This window comes from Lynx rufus, unplaced genomic scaffold (genome assembly GCF_022079265.1).
Source record: "Lynx rufus isolate CCGP_SWC_20201006 ecotype Redwood Valley unplaced genomic scaffold, mLynRuf1.p SCAF_20, whole genome shotgun sequence".
NCBI lineage: Eukaryota > Metazoa > Chordata > Mammalia > Carnivora > Felidae > Lynx > Lynx rufus.
The window spans coordinates 28818368-28835649 of record NW_025814835.1 but is presented as its reverse complement, the minus strand read 5'-3'; the positions used below and the strand labels follow the sequence as shown (position 1 = coordinate 28835649).

The 17282-nt window shown below is 41.3% G+C and overlaps 1 long non-coding RNA gene across 2 annotated transcripts; it reads right to left on the bottom strand.

Annotated features, from left to right (window-relative positions):
- Positions 1-2679: 2679 nt before the first annotated feature.
- On the bottom strand, positions 2680-13246 carry LOC124517045 (uncharacterized). Of its 2 annotated transcripts, XR_006963282.1 has the most exons (5): positions 13056-13246; positions 11232-11412; positions 5621-5709; positions 4749-4865; positions 2680-3976 (listed from the first exon to the last, which is right to left on the bottom strand). It is a non-coding gene; the product is annotated as an uncharacterized LOC124517045 (long non-coding RNA). The 2 variants fall into 2 exon arrangements; XR_006963283.1 differs by lacking the exon at positions 4749-4865.
- Positions 13247-17282: the final 4036 nt, after the last annotated feature.

Genomic DNA, 17282 nt, shown 5'->3' with positions numbered 1-17282 from the left:
CTCATTTTTTATCTCTTTCAGTGGTCTTGACATTTCTTCCTTGAGTTCTTATTTTATATAAGTGATCTTTTCCATTAAAGTTTATTGTTTTGGTTGTCTGTGCTTATTTGCCCAACCAGAGATAGCACCCCTAGCTGTTTTCTTGTTTATACCATATTCCCTGTTTCTTGATGGAGCCAGAAAGGGTCCAGGGATTCTCTCACAGACAGCTGATTCACTGTAGACAAGTTGTTTCCCAAAAGATTGTGTTGGTTTTGTTCTCTTTGATGAACTCTGTGCTCTGCCAACCTTGCTTGAGGTCTTTGGCCCAAGACATCCTTCAACATCTACCTGCTCCTTTTGGAGTTTTATTGCATTTGACAGATTTTCCTCAACAAAGGTGAAATTTGTATTTCTGCTTTTTCATTTTCCTTATTGTTTGGGAATGAATTTAGAAAGAAGTGGGCAAGGCTTTCTTAACACTATCATCTTAAAAGTAGAAGTCCCCTTTAAAAGGCTGTAAATCCCTGTCTTGCTCCTTCTGAATCCCCAGCACGTAATATTATATCTGGGAAAGAGAAAATCCTCAATAAATACTTGTTAGATTAAATGAATAAATGAAAGAATGAACAAACAGTTCTCAAATGTAATAGTTGAGACATAACTGCATTTAAGACCTTTCTTCAAAAGACCTTCTGCAACTAATCTGGTTCCTCCTCGCTACAGCATAAGAAGGCATATTTCCCAAGGCATTTCTCATGGTTTAAAGATCTTCTGCCCACATTCCTCCCATCTTTCACACCTTTTCTTAGCATCCTGATGTCACTTACTATTGAAGCTTGGAGTACCAGTACCCATGAAACAGTAAATTCTACAGAAACACTTTATACAGTGGGGTTTTCTTTCTAGCTTGGTATCTAGCCCGTTTTTATGGATGCATTTTATGATTGTTTCTCCTTGGCTTACTTCTGAAATTGGAAAAGCCCTGTATCTTCTTTACCATAAATCATCATAAAATAAAAGCAGAATGTCATTCTGTGCCATGATTTGGTAAGAAAGGATCCTTATATAAGGATCACATATAAAAAATAAGGAATTGTTCACATTTCCCCAGGTCCCCCCAGGGCCCCACAGTGGTCTGGACTCCATCCAGTTGCAGCCATAGAGGAAGGATCCTTTGAGAAATGGAACACTGTAAGATACAGACACTCTTTTCAGCCCTTGTGAATTCCATGGCGGTCTTTAGCATGTATGTGATCCAAGAAAAGATCAGCCCGGCTGTCAGAAGAGATACCAAGTCCAGGTTTCTCTCTGGTTTCCCTTCCAAAAGACAGGAGCCTTTAACTCAAAGAATCTACTCCTTAAGTCCCTTGAGAATAAGATGTATGTCTCAGACTATTCTTATGCCTTCCATATAGGATATAATAGGCATCTGAGAAATATACATGTTAATTTCTGATTGTCCTTGGGTTTATAGGTAAAACCAAAAGCTGTCCTACTTGCTCAAAAAACTTCAGTGCCTAATCTCTGACAAGATTCCTCATTCCTTTAAGAGATCTTCAATGGATGATTTCCCTTCTTCCTTTGTCTTGGGTCACTCAAACTCCTCCAAATTGCTTATACTCTGCACCCTTCTCATTGCTGAGCTGACTGCAGTTGGTTGCCCATAACTGCCCTTGTTGACAGACATGAAACCCAGAGTCATGTTGACTGACCATGGACTATCTGTGCCAGCCTGCAAGACCAAGATGGGTAGGACAACAGGAAAGGGAGAGCCTGGGAAATGGATACCCAAAGTCCTTATTATAAATACTCCAAACAAAAGCACAATGACCAGCCTACAACCAGCACATAAGTGCTCTTCCTTCCAGATGTACATGATATTACCCTTCCCGCCCACATCACCAAAGCAGAATACCTCCCTGCTTACCTGCCTGAAAACCTGTGTCCACACCAACCCTACCCCTATCCTGGGGACTTTGATGGATTTTCATTAGGGACACAAGCATCCTGCTTCGTCTAGAACAGTCCCAGGTTATGTCTGGTGTCCTCTCAAATTAAGCATGTGTCCCAATCAAAAGTGATTTTTGTATGACAAATTATATGCTGTCCCTAGTTTAATTTAATACGTGATTTTCAAAAGGCAGCATGAGTCAGAATGCCTCTGGTTATAAGAAAAGTCCTTCTCTTTTTCCCACCTTTGTAGAAGAATATTAGGACTCACCAAAAGAATAACACCAAGAAGAATGACACAGATACCTGAAGTCCCAGCACACAAGTGACCTGGAACAGGTGACTGGGGAAAATTTGACGCTGTAGGGTGTCCAGACAGGCTCAGAAATTTTTACGTGAGGTTTGAAGGAAGAATCTATCCCAGAGAGTAGGAGGGAGGGGCAGGACCTGAGGCTCAGGGGAGATATTTGGGGATAACATAATCTCCAGGTCAGAACGAAGGGCATTTATGGAGAACAGGCATTTTGTGTGTCCTCTTTCCTCCCTCCTTGCGCCTGCACATTTTGACCAATAATGCACCAATAACAGTGATTTCTCTCTGTTATTTCATTTATGGCAATAACTTCAGGTCTTGTGTCTGGTCATAATGGTGATCTATGTGTGCCATCTACAGTGGGCATGGATAATGAATCCTATTTTATTTCTTAATTAAGAATTGGAAAGTACCGCAAATTACTGCAATTAACATGGATTTTCTTCCTCATTTATTTACTTATTTAGATGCCTGAAATTGCACCCTTAGCTTAAACCAACCACAGGGTTCAAAGCCTGTTAAAATGTATAGTCATTAAAATATTTATTCTTTCCCCAACAGTGAAGTTGCAATTTGGAAATGGTGGTGATATCCATGTATGCAAAACTAAAAAAATAAATTATATCTATCTATATCTATATCTATATCTATATGTAAAATATAGAAAATATAGAATTCATCCAGCTAATTTAGAAAGTTGAATTTACTGACAGTCCTTTGTGTGACTGAAATAAACTAAGATTTTCAGAATAGCTCATTATTATTTTGACTTCAACTAGCACTGTGGTTTTCCCTCTCAAAGTTCTTGGGGACTTGAGCATCATCATCTTTTCAGAAGTTCAGTGTTCACTGAGAGATAAGAATAACAATTTGAGGGTGGTTGAATTCATCTGCCTGACTTCAAAACAATATACTTTGAAGAAACTGTTTAGCATCAGATTATCTAGTAATTTTGAAGAGTCAACCTTAGGCTTCATTCTTGGGTTTTTGGATTTGGTTTTGGTTTTGTTTCTAACTGGTTTGCAGAGAGACACAGCTCAAGAGAGAGTGGTTGAACTTAACCAAAAGTATGGCTCAGAAACGTAAGCCCTGGGGTGTGGGCAGCAGCCGCTCCACAATGCCGCCAGCAGAGGTGTAAAAGGGTACAGTTCTACCAGAAAGCAACTGGGAAATAGCATCTCAAAAGCATTAAAGGTTAAAACCCTTTGAAATCCAGCTATTCCACTTCAAGGAATTTATCCTTAGGAAAGAATGAAGGATGTGTACTGAGATTTAGCTACAATGATATCCATTACTGCCCTGTTTATAATAGCAAAATAAATAAACTAAAATAAGCAACACACAACAGTAGAAGATTGAGTAAACCTTACACTGGAATACTAAACAACTATTACAAACTGTGTGGTTTATATTAGCTATCTATGGCTGCTTTACCCCACAGCTTAGCAGCTTAGAGCAACAAACATAGTATCTCACAGTGTGAGTCAGGAGTCTGTGGGCAGTGGCTGAACTGGATCCTCTGACTCAGGACTTCTCATAAGGCTGCAGTCAAGGTGTTTGAACCATCTCAAGGCTTAACTTGGAGAGAATCCACTTTCAAGGTCACTGCAGTGGGTGTTGGCAGGATTCAGGTCCTTTAAGCCTGCTGGTGGAGGTCTCCCTCAGTTCCATTGCCCTCCTTTCCTTGGGGCAGTTCACAACACAGCAGCTGTTTCATCACAGCAAAGGAGCCTGAGAGCAGGAGAGGGTGAGCAAGACAGCAGCCAGAGCGATTTTGTAACCTAATCTCAAACTGACATCCCATCACTCTTGCCATATTCTATTGGTTAGAAGTAAGCCAGAGGTCCCGCCCACGCTCCAGGGGAATGGATTTCACAATGGTGAGGATGCAACATAGTGGGGATCCCTGGGAACCATCTTACAGGCTGTGTACCACACAGTTGGTGGCAAAAAATATTCATAACATCTTATTCAATGAAAGAAAAGCATGTCACCAAACAGCATATGCAGTATGATCTCAATTCTATGAATGAAAAACAGTAGAAAAAAATATATATCCATATATACATAAATACTCATGAAACAATCTGTAAGTGTTCCATGGGTTAACTAGTGGTTATATCTGGATGGTGGGATGACAGATGAGTTTTATGTCTTGTTTCCTAATACTTATTTTCTATTTTTTTCTAAAATGAACATTTTTGCTTACAGTTAAAACAAAAAAGAGCACATGTTATTTAATCAAAACCCAAAGCAATTTAAAGTTGACCTCCACTGTCTATCTTTACAGGACTTTTTATTGCTTACTACTTGAAGGCACCTAAATAGGAGTTCACAGGACTCTTTGTAGAACCCATTGACCCCACTGTCAAGAAATTGTGAGTATGTTCTAGAACTTTCTATATTTGTGTCTTCTGAAATAACTGTTACCACCAGTAATGCTGCCATGGAAAACTAAAAAAAAATTTCCCCTCTGAGGTCACTAGGAGCACATGAGAAGTACCTGAGACAGCTAGGTCATATGAAGACCTTCTTCCCCTTGAGTCATTGTCTTCCCAGCTCAGTCATGCATGGCTGCTTTCAGACATAAGCTAGCATAATCACATAGTGTCTGTTTTCTCTGCAAAATTCCAATAGGATAGGTTCTATTTGTATGTCAAAAATAGATGAACAGATCTGACACTACTGGACATATTTGTGAGTTTGTAAAAGGAAAGGGGATGGGTAAGTGAGAAGATAAAATCATTAATAATCCCCACACTTCATTAGTTTCCTTGCCATGTGCCACCAGGAGGGCCTGAGTTGGGATGCCTCTGGTTCAGGGTTGGAATGATTTCTCTAGCAATGTAAATGTTATCATAAGGTCACTTACTGATGAAAACTACTGTTTTGCTTAACATAGATTTATTGGTTGTTTGACAAGCAGACCAGCTTCTCTACACCTATACAGAACACAAAGGAATCTGCTTAGGATGGGTGAGCTGGTATCCATGGAGAAGGAACGCAGTAGTTTTTAAATGGCAGGGAATTAGGACCAGGTCTGAAACACTGGTGGATCTTTCAGTGGATCTATAGTACAATAGCTGGTGTAACGTATAACACTCAAATCTTGGTGGTTTAACACCATAGATCATTTTTCCCTTCTATAAGGCCCCATTGGGTGTTTATCAAAGTGGTGATTCAGAAACCCAGGTGTCTCCTGTCTTGTGGCTTCACCATCTTTTAGGGCCTTTGAGTTTTATGCTTTATATTCTTCATCTACCTGGTTGACAGGGAAGAAGAAAGTGAAGATGGTACACCCGCTTCCTACCCACCTTGGCCTGTGATTGATACACATTATATCCCATCGATGAGCACTAGTCACATGGGCCTTACCTTGATAAAAAAGGCCTTGGGTTAGTCCATGACTGGCAGTCACTTCCTAACAAATCCACTATGTGGTAGGAGAACACACCTCATGGGCTCTGTGAGGAAAAATCATAGTGTAGAGAGTTCCTGCTGAGAAAATTCTTAATGGGCATTCGTACATCAATCACAGAACAGTTGACTCAGAGTCAGTTGACTCATCAATGACTTTGAATAGTGAATCATTCTGTTCCTATGAAGGAACTTCTAATACCAACCATACCCCCTTCTTGTGATTAAGGCAACAAACCCCTGGTAACAAGGCTCTAAAGATTGTTCTATATAAGAAGTGCTAGATATGCCTGCCAATGCTGGAAGTCTGCAGAAGCCACTAAGTTCTCATGATACCAGCTTTAAAATCACTTCTGTCTGTTTGCCTCTCTCTCTCTCTCTCTCTCTCTCTCTCTCTCAGCCTTAGCTTCCTGTTGTGTCAAATGACAGTAACAAGTTCTAACTCTTAGAATTGTTGTAAAGCCCCAAGGAAATAATTCGAGAAAGGGTATGGTACACATTTTCTCAACACCAGTGACTTTTCCAGCCAATATCCACATATGATGAATAATCTCTGAAATGCCTTACCAGCACTACCACAGTTGTTGATTCTAATAAGATCCTTGTTACTATTAAAGTACAATTATAATAATTAGCACTACCGCCAATAATAAACCCATAACATCTCTTCTATGCAAGATGTACATAGATGAGCCTTGATCAACAGTGCTTTACATTTGGATTTTTGACTCTCATGACAATGGTATAAAGTGGGAAGGAGACTCACTATTATCACACCCATTTCATCACCCATAGGTGAGAGAACTGAGCCTCATGGAGGCTAAGTGATAATGACCAAGGTCACATTGTAGCCCACTCAGAGAGTTACCACTTGGCTCTCAAACCCAAGTCCAAATGATACTACTGCACCAGAAGTAAAATAGGAAATTGTTGGAACAAGTGGAATCATTGAGGAGACCTAGTCTCACCCCCTCATTGTTCAGATGAAATGGGGATGCCTTTGAGGGCTACTCCGTTTTGTGCCACTGGCCTCAGGTTGTCTTATCTCCTTCCAGATTAGTCAGGCTAATTGGACCTGGGTTGTGGGATGGGGATAGAGGCAAGTAGTAAGTGTTGATGTCATTTTACAGAGGCTATAACACATGGGGCTCTTGGAAACTGTACCAGGGAACATGAGCAGGATCCCAGGAAGGTGGAAAAGGGGGTACTTTTCCTCCACTCTGGCTCATACACAGACACACTGGCCAGCACCACAATCCTAGTGATATGGGTGACTAAAAACCACTTCTAGGTTTCTTAGCATTTTCTTTCTCTTCCATTCAATTCTTTGGACTTTTCCCAGCTGATGTTAATGACTAATTCTTTAGTGACTTTAGGGGCACCTGGGTGGCTCAGTCAGTTAAGCGTCCGACTTCAGTCAGGTCATGATTTTGCGGTTCATGAGTTAAGAGCCCCGTGTTGGGCTCTGTGCTGACAGCTCAGAGCCTGGAGCATGCTTTGGATTCTGTGTCTCCCTCTCTCTCTCTGCCCCTCCCCTGCTCTCTCTCTCTCTCTCTCTCTAAAAAATAAATAAACATTAAAAAAAATTTTAATTCTTTAGTGACTTTGTTCTTTCTGTTGAGAGAAAAAAAATATTTCTACTAGCCTTAGGTTTGCAGTATAAATAATGTCTCTGGAGATAGTGTTTGACCCTGAGTTGGGTGACTCCAACTGCCAGGGGCAGTTATAACAAACGTGGATCTCCATGTACAGCGCAGCCCCCAGGCCCAGACCTGCTGCTCACAGCTGTGACGACATGAGGGTCATTTAGACACTGTAGGTCAGGATTCCCTCATCTGTCAAATCAGGTGGATGATGCTGTCCTCACCACCTCCCCCACTTTCTTATGGAAATACTGAGACCTAGGGGCTCAAACAAGTAAATAGACAGAAAGTGCTTTGAGAAGCATAATGTGCTAAATAAATGTAGCAGGCGTCATCATTATCACTGTGCTATTGCCATTATTATTTTGTGGTCAGCTCAGCTTTTCTTAACGCAGAGCAGTTAATGAAGTGGCAACTGTATTGGTTTCCCACTAGGAGGGTGACGGGGCCAAATGAGGCTCTATTTTTATCCCATTTTAGTGTCCAGTTTTTTTTTTCCACAACAGCTATATCTAGTGGGTTTATCAGTATTTTAATTACAGTGCCACTTTATTATACTTATTCCTAACAAAAATCAGGCCAAGGACATTTTTTTAATCTTAAAAATGGTAGATTTCCCTAAAGAAATCCTAACTTTCACCAGCAACCAGAACACTGCTACCTTACCTCTAAGCTTGGTACCTACAACTTTTAATGAATTATTTTCAGCATAACCAAATTTTTTAAATTGTACTTGAAGGTCTACCAGTAGAGAGAAAAATGACAGAATCTATTTGTTATCAGGCTTTGGTTTATAATTTTTTCACCAGCTGAGATGCATTTTTCCTATGGTCATGAGGAGTTATGGGAATAGGAAATTTAGAAATCAACATAAAGACAGACTAGAAGGGCCAGACAGACAAAAAGAAAGAATACCCACTCCCGACCCTGGTGCATGGCCATTCTGTTGCTTCCTGCAGCATTTCAGATAGGCTGGCCCTCGTATCATCATCAAAAACAAGAAAACAACTGCCTCATTGGGAGGAAAAAATAAATGTTGCAAAGTAGGGAATCTAGCCCGTTAGGGCCATAAAATATCAAGTTATAAGGGGTTTTGTAAGCATATGGCCCAAATAACCATTTTATAGATGAGAGAAGTAAGACTTACATAGGTGAAGTGTATATCCAAGATCATATAAATGCACAAATATTAAGTTGAGCCATATATTACTTTCCTATTGTTGTTGTAACAAATTACCACATACTTAGTGGCTTAAAGCAACACAAATTTATTACCTCACAGCTCCATAGGCCAGAGGTCTTACACAGGGCTCACTGGGCCAAAATCAAAGTGTTGGCAGTGCTACATTCTTTTCTGGAGACTCTGGGGAGAATCCATTTCTTAGCCCTGTCCAGCTTATAGAAGCTGCCTGCATTCCATGGCTTGTGGCCCCTTCCTCCATCTTCACAGCCAGAAATATTGGGTCTCTCTGATCTTTTTTCTGTAATCACATCCCTGACCACAGCCAGGAAGGGTTCTCTACTTTTAAGGACTCATGTGATGAGACTGAGTCCACTTGAATAATCCAGGATAATCTCCCTATCTTTAGGTCAGTAACCTTATTCACATCTGCAGAGTCCATTTTTAGCATAGAAGATAACACATTCACAGGTTGTGGGGGATTAGGGTGTGGACATCTTTGGGTGGGGATGGGCATTAGTCTGCCCACCACAGGGAGAATGAATTTATGGAGAAAGAAAATGGTGAGATAGAGCATTGATTGCTTAAGCAAGAAAATAACTGTGGACCCTTGTGGTAGGCTAGAGTCTCTAAGATTCTGACTCTACTTGGAGACTTGTTGGAAGTAAGAAGAGTGCTTAGGATCAAGCCCTGCAGGGGAAGGGAAGGAGGGAGGAATGGGCAGAGAGAGGCACTGGGCAGCAGGCTTTCCCAAAGCCTCAGCTCACCCCATGAGAATCCAAGAAGGGGATGGCCCTTCAGAGTTGTCATCAAGTTTTTCAGCCTTTAAACTCTTTCCCTCTGATTGCTGTGACCACATCAAGCAGTCACAGGGTATGGGCTGTCCCAACGAAAGTTTGTGATCTTGAACAAGTCTGCTTTCTTCAGAGAGGACAACTCCAAGTAGCTAGTGGAATTTGTCCTTCGTTGATGAAAGAAGTTTATAAGCAGACAATCACAGCTTCTACCAGAGAACTTGTGCCTATGTTTCATGCCCACGTTTGAAAATATTAATAATAATAAAGTCAGCTGTGATCTGTTTTGAATGATACCTAATTGACAGATTTTGCAAAGTGATTCATCTATAGCAAGACAAGACAGGGTCTAGAAGGAGACTTGCATGACCATGGAAGCAAGAGCAGGAAGGAGTCACATGGGAAGAGGAGAACAAGACTGGGTCAGAAATGGTGTGGACCCCAAAGGACCCCACACCCCAGAAATGGTGTGGACAGACAGATTGCAAGTTCTGGTGACTAAGATCCAAACCCAGGTCAAAAGTCCAGGACTCTTCCCAAGCCACAGCAGAGAAGTGGACATTGGCAGAGGCTACAGGCAGGGGTGGTAATGCTGCTAATTGGTTTAGAAGGATTCCAGCAACTTCCATCAGAGACTGGTCAGGACATTGCAGTCCATCATCAGCCATGGAGGTGACTAGGGAACAGGTAAGAAGTCCTGTTTCAGTAGAACTGAGGAAAGAACAGGAACCAAATTACCAAGGAAAAGGGTGTTCTGTATGAGATTAAGCAGGTGAGCTGTGGTCTCATGTCATCCATGTCATGGATGTCATTTGGTGCAAGGCCAAGTCTGATTTTGGCACAAGAGCACAGGATGCTCCAGTCATCTCAGTACCGAGGGGTAGACAGATGTGGAGGCATTGCTGTGTGCTCACTCCACAGGAAGTCTTTTCACAGAACATCAGGGCTAACCTTAATGTTAATTTTAACAAAATGGTATATGTGAGGAGGGTACAAAGACTGATATGTTCCCACCCTTGAATCCCTGTGACTCTCACTATCTCTAGTCAATGCTGAGCCCAATACCTGCACCAGGGTTAGCTTTAGTCTTTTTTTCCACACAAACCTCATGGAATCTCAACCACCTCCACTTCTTTGCACATCCAGACTGAAAATGTCTAAAGGAAATGGTATTTAAGAAAGGGACTTCTTGGGTAGCTCAGTTGGTTGAAATCCGACTTCAGCTCAGGTCATGATCTCATGGTTCATGAGTTTGAGCCCTGTGTTGGGCTCTGTGCTGACAGCTCAGAGCCGGGAGCGTGCTTTGGATTCTGTGTCTCCCTCTGTCTCTGCCCCTCCCCCACTCACATTCTGTCTTTCTCTCTCAAAAGTAAAATAAACATTAAAAAAATATTTTTAAATGATAGGGACTTCTTGCATCTTCTAGAAGTCTGTGTAGATACTGCACTGGGTCTACCATACTTACAAAGTAGATTTCTTTCTCCTACATGCATTGATTCAACTGGTGACAGCAAAGCACTTCAACACAGTAAACACCATTACCTTCCTGTAAGTCCTTTGTCACATGTAACTGTCAGCAAAAACACTAACAAAAACTTCTGTTTTTTATAAAGGCTTCACATTTTTACCAAGAACTTTCATGTCCATTATTTCATTTTAATTTGACAATACTACTTGGGGAAGGAACATTTTATGCCCCTTGTAAAGATGAATAAATTGAGATTCACCTCCACCACCTTCTCATGGTATGTCCACCCCAGTGAAAGAGCTGTTTCTCATAACCCTGGAAGTTTGGGAGAAAGGAGTAGGAATGGTAGAGAAGGCAGAAAGCTGAGGAAAAAAATGTCCAACTTTCACCTTTTATCTTAGGCTAGTCCTGAGTTTATTGCTTTTGACTCTTTTTGACTTTAGCTCTGTGTTTTTAATTCTCCAAAAAATTCTTACATCCTTACCTCATTTGTTCCACTCAGCAGTCCAGTCCTGTGAGGTAGGCAGAGCACATCTAACAAGGGATGATGAAGCTGAAGCCCAGAGAGGTTAGACCACTGGCCTAAGAACAGTTGGCCATCTGGTGGCAGTGTTGGAGCTGGAACCCAGATCTTTGCGTGGGGATGGGATGGGGGGGAGCACCTGCTGAGAGAGGTAGGAAGGAGGCATTGCCTTAAAAAACTCATCAATACTCATATACATTTCACAATATACGGAAGTCAAGCCATTATGCTGAACACCTTAAACTTACATGTCCATTGCCTGTCCATTGATGATATCTCAATGAAACTGGAAGAAATAAATTTAAAAATTCATACAAAAGTAAAAGGGGCCAAGAATAGCCAAGAGTTTTGAGAAAGAACATAAAGAAGAGGGGCTTACCTAACAGACATCAAAACTGATGATAAAACCTTATGATGAAGGTGTAGGGATACAGAGATTAATGAAATAAACTAGAAAGTTCAGAAAGAGACCCACGCATTTTGAGAAGTTGGGTACAAGACAGCAGTTGATTACAAATAAATAGGTAAAGTATGGACTTTTGATATTAGTGTCACAACAATTGTCTCCCCATACTCAAAAATTAACATTAGGGTTCTATTTCATATACTAAATAACAGAATATTGCAGATAAACTCCAGGTGGATTTGAAGCTAAAAGTTCAAATAACAACAACAACTTTTAAACTATTAGGAGAATGGGGTGCCTGGGTGGCTCAGTTGGTTAGCTGTCCGACTTCGGCTCAGGTCATGATCTCATGGTTCATGAGTTCAAGCCCCACATTGGGCTCTGTGTTGACAGCTCAGAGCCTGGAGTCTGCTTCTGTTTCTATGTCTCCCTCTCTCTGCCCTCCCCCACTCATGCTCTGTCTCTCTCCATCTCTCAAAAATGGATAAACGTTAAAAAAAAATTTTTTTTAATTTAAACTATTAGAAGAAAGTTCAGAAAGATGTTTTTATATCAAACCAGGGAAATATTTCTTAAGATTCAAAAAAAGCACAAAAGAAAAAGATCAAGTGGATCACATTAAAATTTAAGATTTCTATAAGACAAAAGACACCATGAGCAAAGCCAAAATACAAGTGAGATATTTGTAAGAGGCAGTTGCAATGCATTTGACCAACAAAGGATTAATATCTAAAATATGTTGGTAAAACACTGCAACAAGGAAAAGACAAACAGCCCAACAGAAAAACAGGCAAAATATAAAAATAGAAATGTAAATCAAAATGGCCTATAAAAACATGAAAAGATGCCCTACCTCATTAATAATCAAGGAAATGCCAATTATAGCAAACAGATACCATTTCACACCTACCCAGTTGTCAAACATTAATAGTTCAACGGTGCTGAATTTTTGAGGGAAATAGGCACTGTCATTCTAGAGGGAGTGCATTATTTAACCCCTTTAGAGAACAATTTGGAGAAATCTTGTAAAAATGAAGATATGTGTCTCTATGACAACTAGTTTTATGTCTAGATATATACCCTAGCAAAACTCACTCCTATGTGTAATATGACTTGTAAAAGGATGTTTATTATTGTATGGTGTGCAATATTGAAAATTTGGAAACAATCTAAATGTTCATCAATAGGGCAATGGAAAAGCATTGTACATTTCATAGCAGTGAGCCTCCCTGAGCTAGACTCATGTATCAAGGATTATTTTAGAGAAAAAAAGGAGAAGGATTATTTTGGAAATTCCAAGTTAAACAAAAAGAATCATATCATATCAGTGTACCGCTTACATCCATGTTTAAAGCATACACAACAATACTATTACTTACAGATTCACGCATAGGTGTGGTAAAAACATAAAAACACAGAGAAAGATCCATGCAGTTCAGGAGAATCATTTTCAGAAGGAGGAGGCTAATAGGCTCAAGGATAGTACACAGAAGATTCAACTGAACCAATGTTTTATTTCATTAATTAAAAAAAAAAGCTAAAACAAATTCAGCAAGATGTGAACATTGTACCATTCTGTGCTGTGGATATTGAGTGTGTGACATAGTAAACAATTCAAGAAAGAAAAAGTTATTCACCAGCAGCCTCTCTTTCCTCCGGTGGAAATGAGAAGGCAGTGGGGAGCATGAGTCTGCAGGAAACAGAGCTGACAGCTTTGAAGATTATTTTGGCTTTGGATTTCTGCTCATGCACACACACCGAGACAGTTCCACACACGGGAGCAGCGGGGTCATGCACAAAGCTCTGCCAAGCAAAATAGTCAAGGCACACAGGGGGCTCCGCCAGCCCCAGCTCTGCCAGGGCATCAAGAACATTCTGTGGCTAGGAACAGGGCCCAGGAATGACAATGGCTTAAATACAATAGGACATTCTCTCTCTCAACATAAAAGAATTCAGAGGTTGGCAGTCCGGGGCTGATAACAATGTCTGTGCGATCTCTCCAGGACTCAGGTTCTTTCCATCTTTCTGCTCTGCCATCCCTAGTTACATGAGTTCCATCTCCAGGGTCACTTCATGATCTGAGACAGCCCCACAACTAAAAGTCATCAAGGTCAGAAGCAGGAAGAAGCAGGGAAGGACAAAATGTTTCCTATGGGCCATCCTATACCCTCCAACAGTTCTTTCCTGGAAGTCCGTAACTTGCCTGGACATTTTATTGGCCATTCCTAACCCCAAAGGAGGCTAGGAAATGTTTTGTTAAATGCAGTCAGCAGTGTGCCCAGCTAAAAAGCTGGGAGCTCTAATGCTAAGGAAGAGGGGGAGAGGCTAGTTGGTTAACAGCTAGTGGTGGCTCCCAGTCAGCAGTAATGCATTTTGTGCCCCTAGACAAGAGCTTGCCTCCTCTGGACACTGCTTTCCTGTCCATGCAAGAAAGAGCATTGACTAGGTGGCTTCCTCAGTGGAGCCAATCATCTTTGCTGTTAATCCCATCACACTTTGGTCAAATTTCCACTTGGGTAATTATACCTGAAGCCCTTATCTGCCCATTTGGCTTCTACCACTCAGGGATAGGTCTGAGTTGGGCCGCTAACCTTTTTCTCCCCCCATAGTTGTCCTTCTGCACTTATGCTTTATACCCCCCACTCTAGGAATTGCAGTTTCTCTTCTAGGCTCATCAACTGCTAAAAACACCCGGATTCTAACCTTCCAACTCACCTCTTCCAAAGAGCCTTCCCTGGCTTGTGGTACCCGCACTGAGACCACTTCATCTCTCTGTCCATTGTCAATAGTTTCTTTCACATAGACAGTCAAGTACTTTTATTGAGGATGGGCCTTCAACTGTCTGGTGCAGTACTCATAACTTTTTTTTCCAGAACCCCTCTTCAACTGAACATTCTGTGAAACCCCAAGGAAATGGATAAAATGAATTAAAATGGTGGTGTGCAATGGGGTGGAGCCCAAAGTCTTCAGAACACGCTCTGAAAAGAGAACATCTTGCCCTTATTTTATGAATGAGGACATTGCTGCCCTAAGTCAGAATTGAATTGTCCCTGGTCATACAGCTCCTAACAACAGTGATGATAATGACAGCATTAGCTAACACTCACCCTCTGTGTCAAGCACCAGTCTGAGTGCTTTTCATAGATTAATTAAAGGCACTAAAAGTAAAATAATAACAAGTCTCTGATTGCACCTTAGAAACAATATGAAAGTCTGTTTCTGTCCAAGACCCAGAAAAAACCTTTATACAGAAATTGCCAAATACATCATCTATTGTATAGCTATAAAGTGATAATGTATCTGTACCCTGTGTAGCACAAGTTTTCTAAAAGGTTTAGCAATCAAATAAATCAACAACAAGGAAAACCATTGCCCAAATACATTCCTGTATTTTATTACTGAAATCAGCCCAGGAGAATTTTGTTTGCTGAGGGCTCAAGGAGCAGCCATAAGGGAGCACGTGGAGAAGCCCCTGGACAGGGTCAGTGTCAGATGCCCGGAGATGGAGAGACTCAGAACAGGAAGGTCAGCAAGAGGCTGCCAGACACCCTGAGCCAGGAGGCCTTGTGCCTGGAGGTGACAGGAACAGCCCAGCTGGATGGGAGCGCGCTGCTTGCTGTAAGCGCCATAAGTAGTGCTGTAGACGAAATTGGCAGGAAAAGTGCGTGAAGCTCACACTTTCTCTGCATCTTCACCTCTCCCTCCCACCACCACGCCTGCTTCAGGAGAGTCTCAAATCTATTCTAAAGTGAACGCTCCATCTCAGCTCAGGATTCATCCCCTCCTGTCTCCTAATTAGGCTCCTGCGTTCTCACCTGGTCTCTCCCTTTCAGTTAGATTCTTCCTCCACAAACACATCATCTCCCATTTTTAAGGAGATTAAAAAAAAAAAAAAAGAGGGAGAGAATTTTCCTTGGTCCTGCTTTCCCCCCAGGCTAGCACCCCATCTCTCCACTTTCCTTAATTGCCAGATTTTAAAGAAGTACTTCTGTGTTCACTGTCTTCCCTTCCTCATCTCCACCTTCTTTAACACCTCACAGTCTGCTTTCTGGTCCCACAATTCCACAGAAATTCCTCTGCCAGATATGCCAACTTGTCCAAGCCTCAGTTTGGTCTCTACAGTATTTGTCACTGTGTAACCATTGCCTGGACCCAACATCTTAAAATAGTTGCCTCCTCTGGCCTATGTGATGCCGTTCCCCTGTGCTCCTCTGAAGCCTTCTCATCTCCTTCCTGGTCCACTCTCCCCAGACCACCATCTTAGTCCATTGGTGGAAAAGAGACCAGAATAATTCAACACCCTGGATGTTTGGGGTTAACGTACTCTTTCGAAAATCTGATGGACGTTTTAAAGAATCTCCCTAAAATACGGTTTATATTTACATATACATGCATATGGACATATAGAGATAGATAGATAGATAGATAGATAGATAGATAGATAGAATAGATAGATATGCGTTATTTCAGGAGAAGCTCATGGACTCCCTAAATTAAGGACCTCTCCCCAGAGAATAATGGAGTCACACACTTTATCAGAAGGAGCCCATGATTCCCATCCCAGTTTTCATACCTTAAAAGCTCAATCAAGTAACCTCTCTAAACCAGAGTTACCGCCTCTGTAAAATTGGGCATTATAATTTCTTCTCTGTGGCACAGGATTGTTGTAAAGGTCAAATGAGATCAGGAATTTAAAAACATTTTTGCAAACTTCAAAGCACTACAGAAATGATTACCATTAAAATCACTGATCGATATCCTTAGGGGTGCACTAGCAGGGTGTAAACATGGGTTTTACTCCTCTGTTGGGCATCATCTTATGATCTGACCTGGGTCTGCTTCCCAGTTTGTAAACTGTAGATAACAGCTATTGTAGCTACCTCATAGAACCACTATGTGTATCAAATGAAATAATGAATGTGGAGGGGCTTTGCAACTCAGCAAGACCGAGGTGCCTGCCATTTCTCATCCTCTTCTTTGTCTCTCTCCATGTGCATTAATTGAGCTCCATAAGCCCAGCAGAGTGAGGCTGTGCTCACAAGAGTCCCACCGTGCCCAGTGATGGAACATTCCTACAAAATAACTCTAGAGTCAAATTAGACTCCAGTGAGTTAATCATGGATAATGTAATTATAAGAAGCAGCAAATAAATTGATAATAATTGGCTACTTATTATTTTTATAAAGGGGACATGGAGAGAAAGAATATAGTGTGTGAGAAAGATTATCCATTGTAGAAATAATCACTCCTTCTAGCCACTTGGCCTATATTTGAATCCACCCCAAGGAGCACGCATGTCTCTTTGGTATACTGGGTTGCTATAAAATACTTCCTGACCTGAAATCCTGGCTTTACCTTGATGCATGAGCATTCCTAGCCTCTAGTAGGTGTGCACAGGTTTCCAGCTCTCCAAGAAAGAGCACAGCAGCTGGAACTGTTGTGCTTTCTCTGTTCCCAGTCCTTTCTTCTGTGTCCCGCTGTGCCCAGCTGAAGTTCAGAGCAGTAGGTCAGGGACAGGTGCAGACAAATTATCAAGCTTAAGATTGATCCATCTCTGCCTTTTCACCAGGTTCTCTTTGGTTTCAGAAAGAGGTGGGATTTCCATG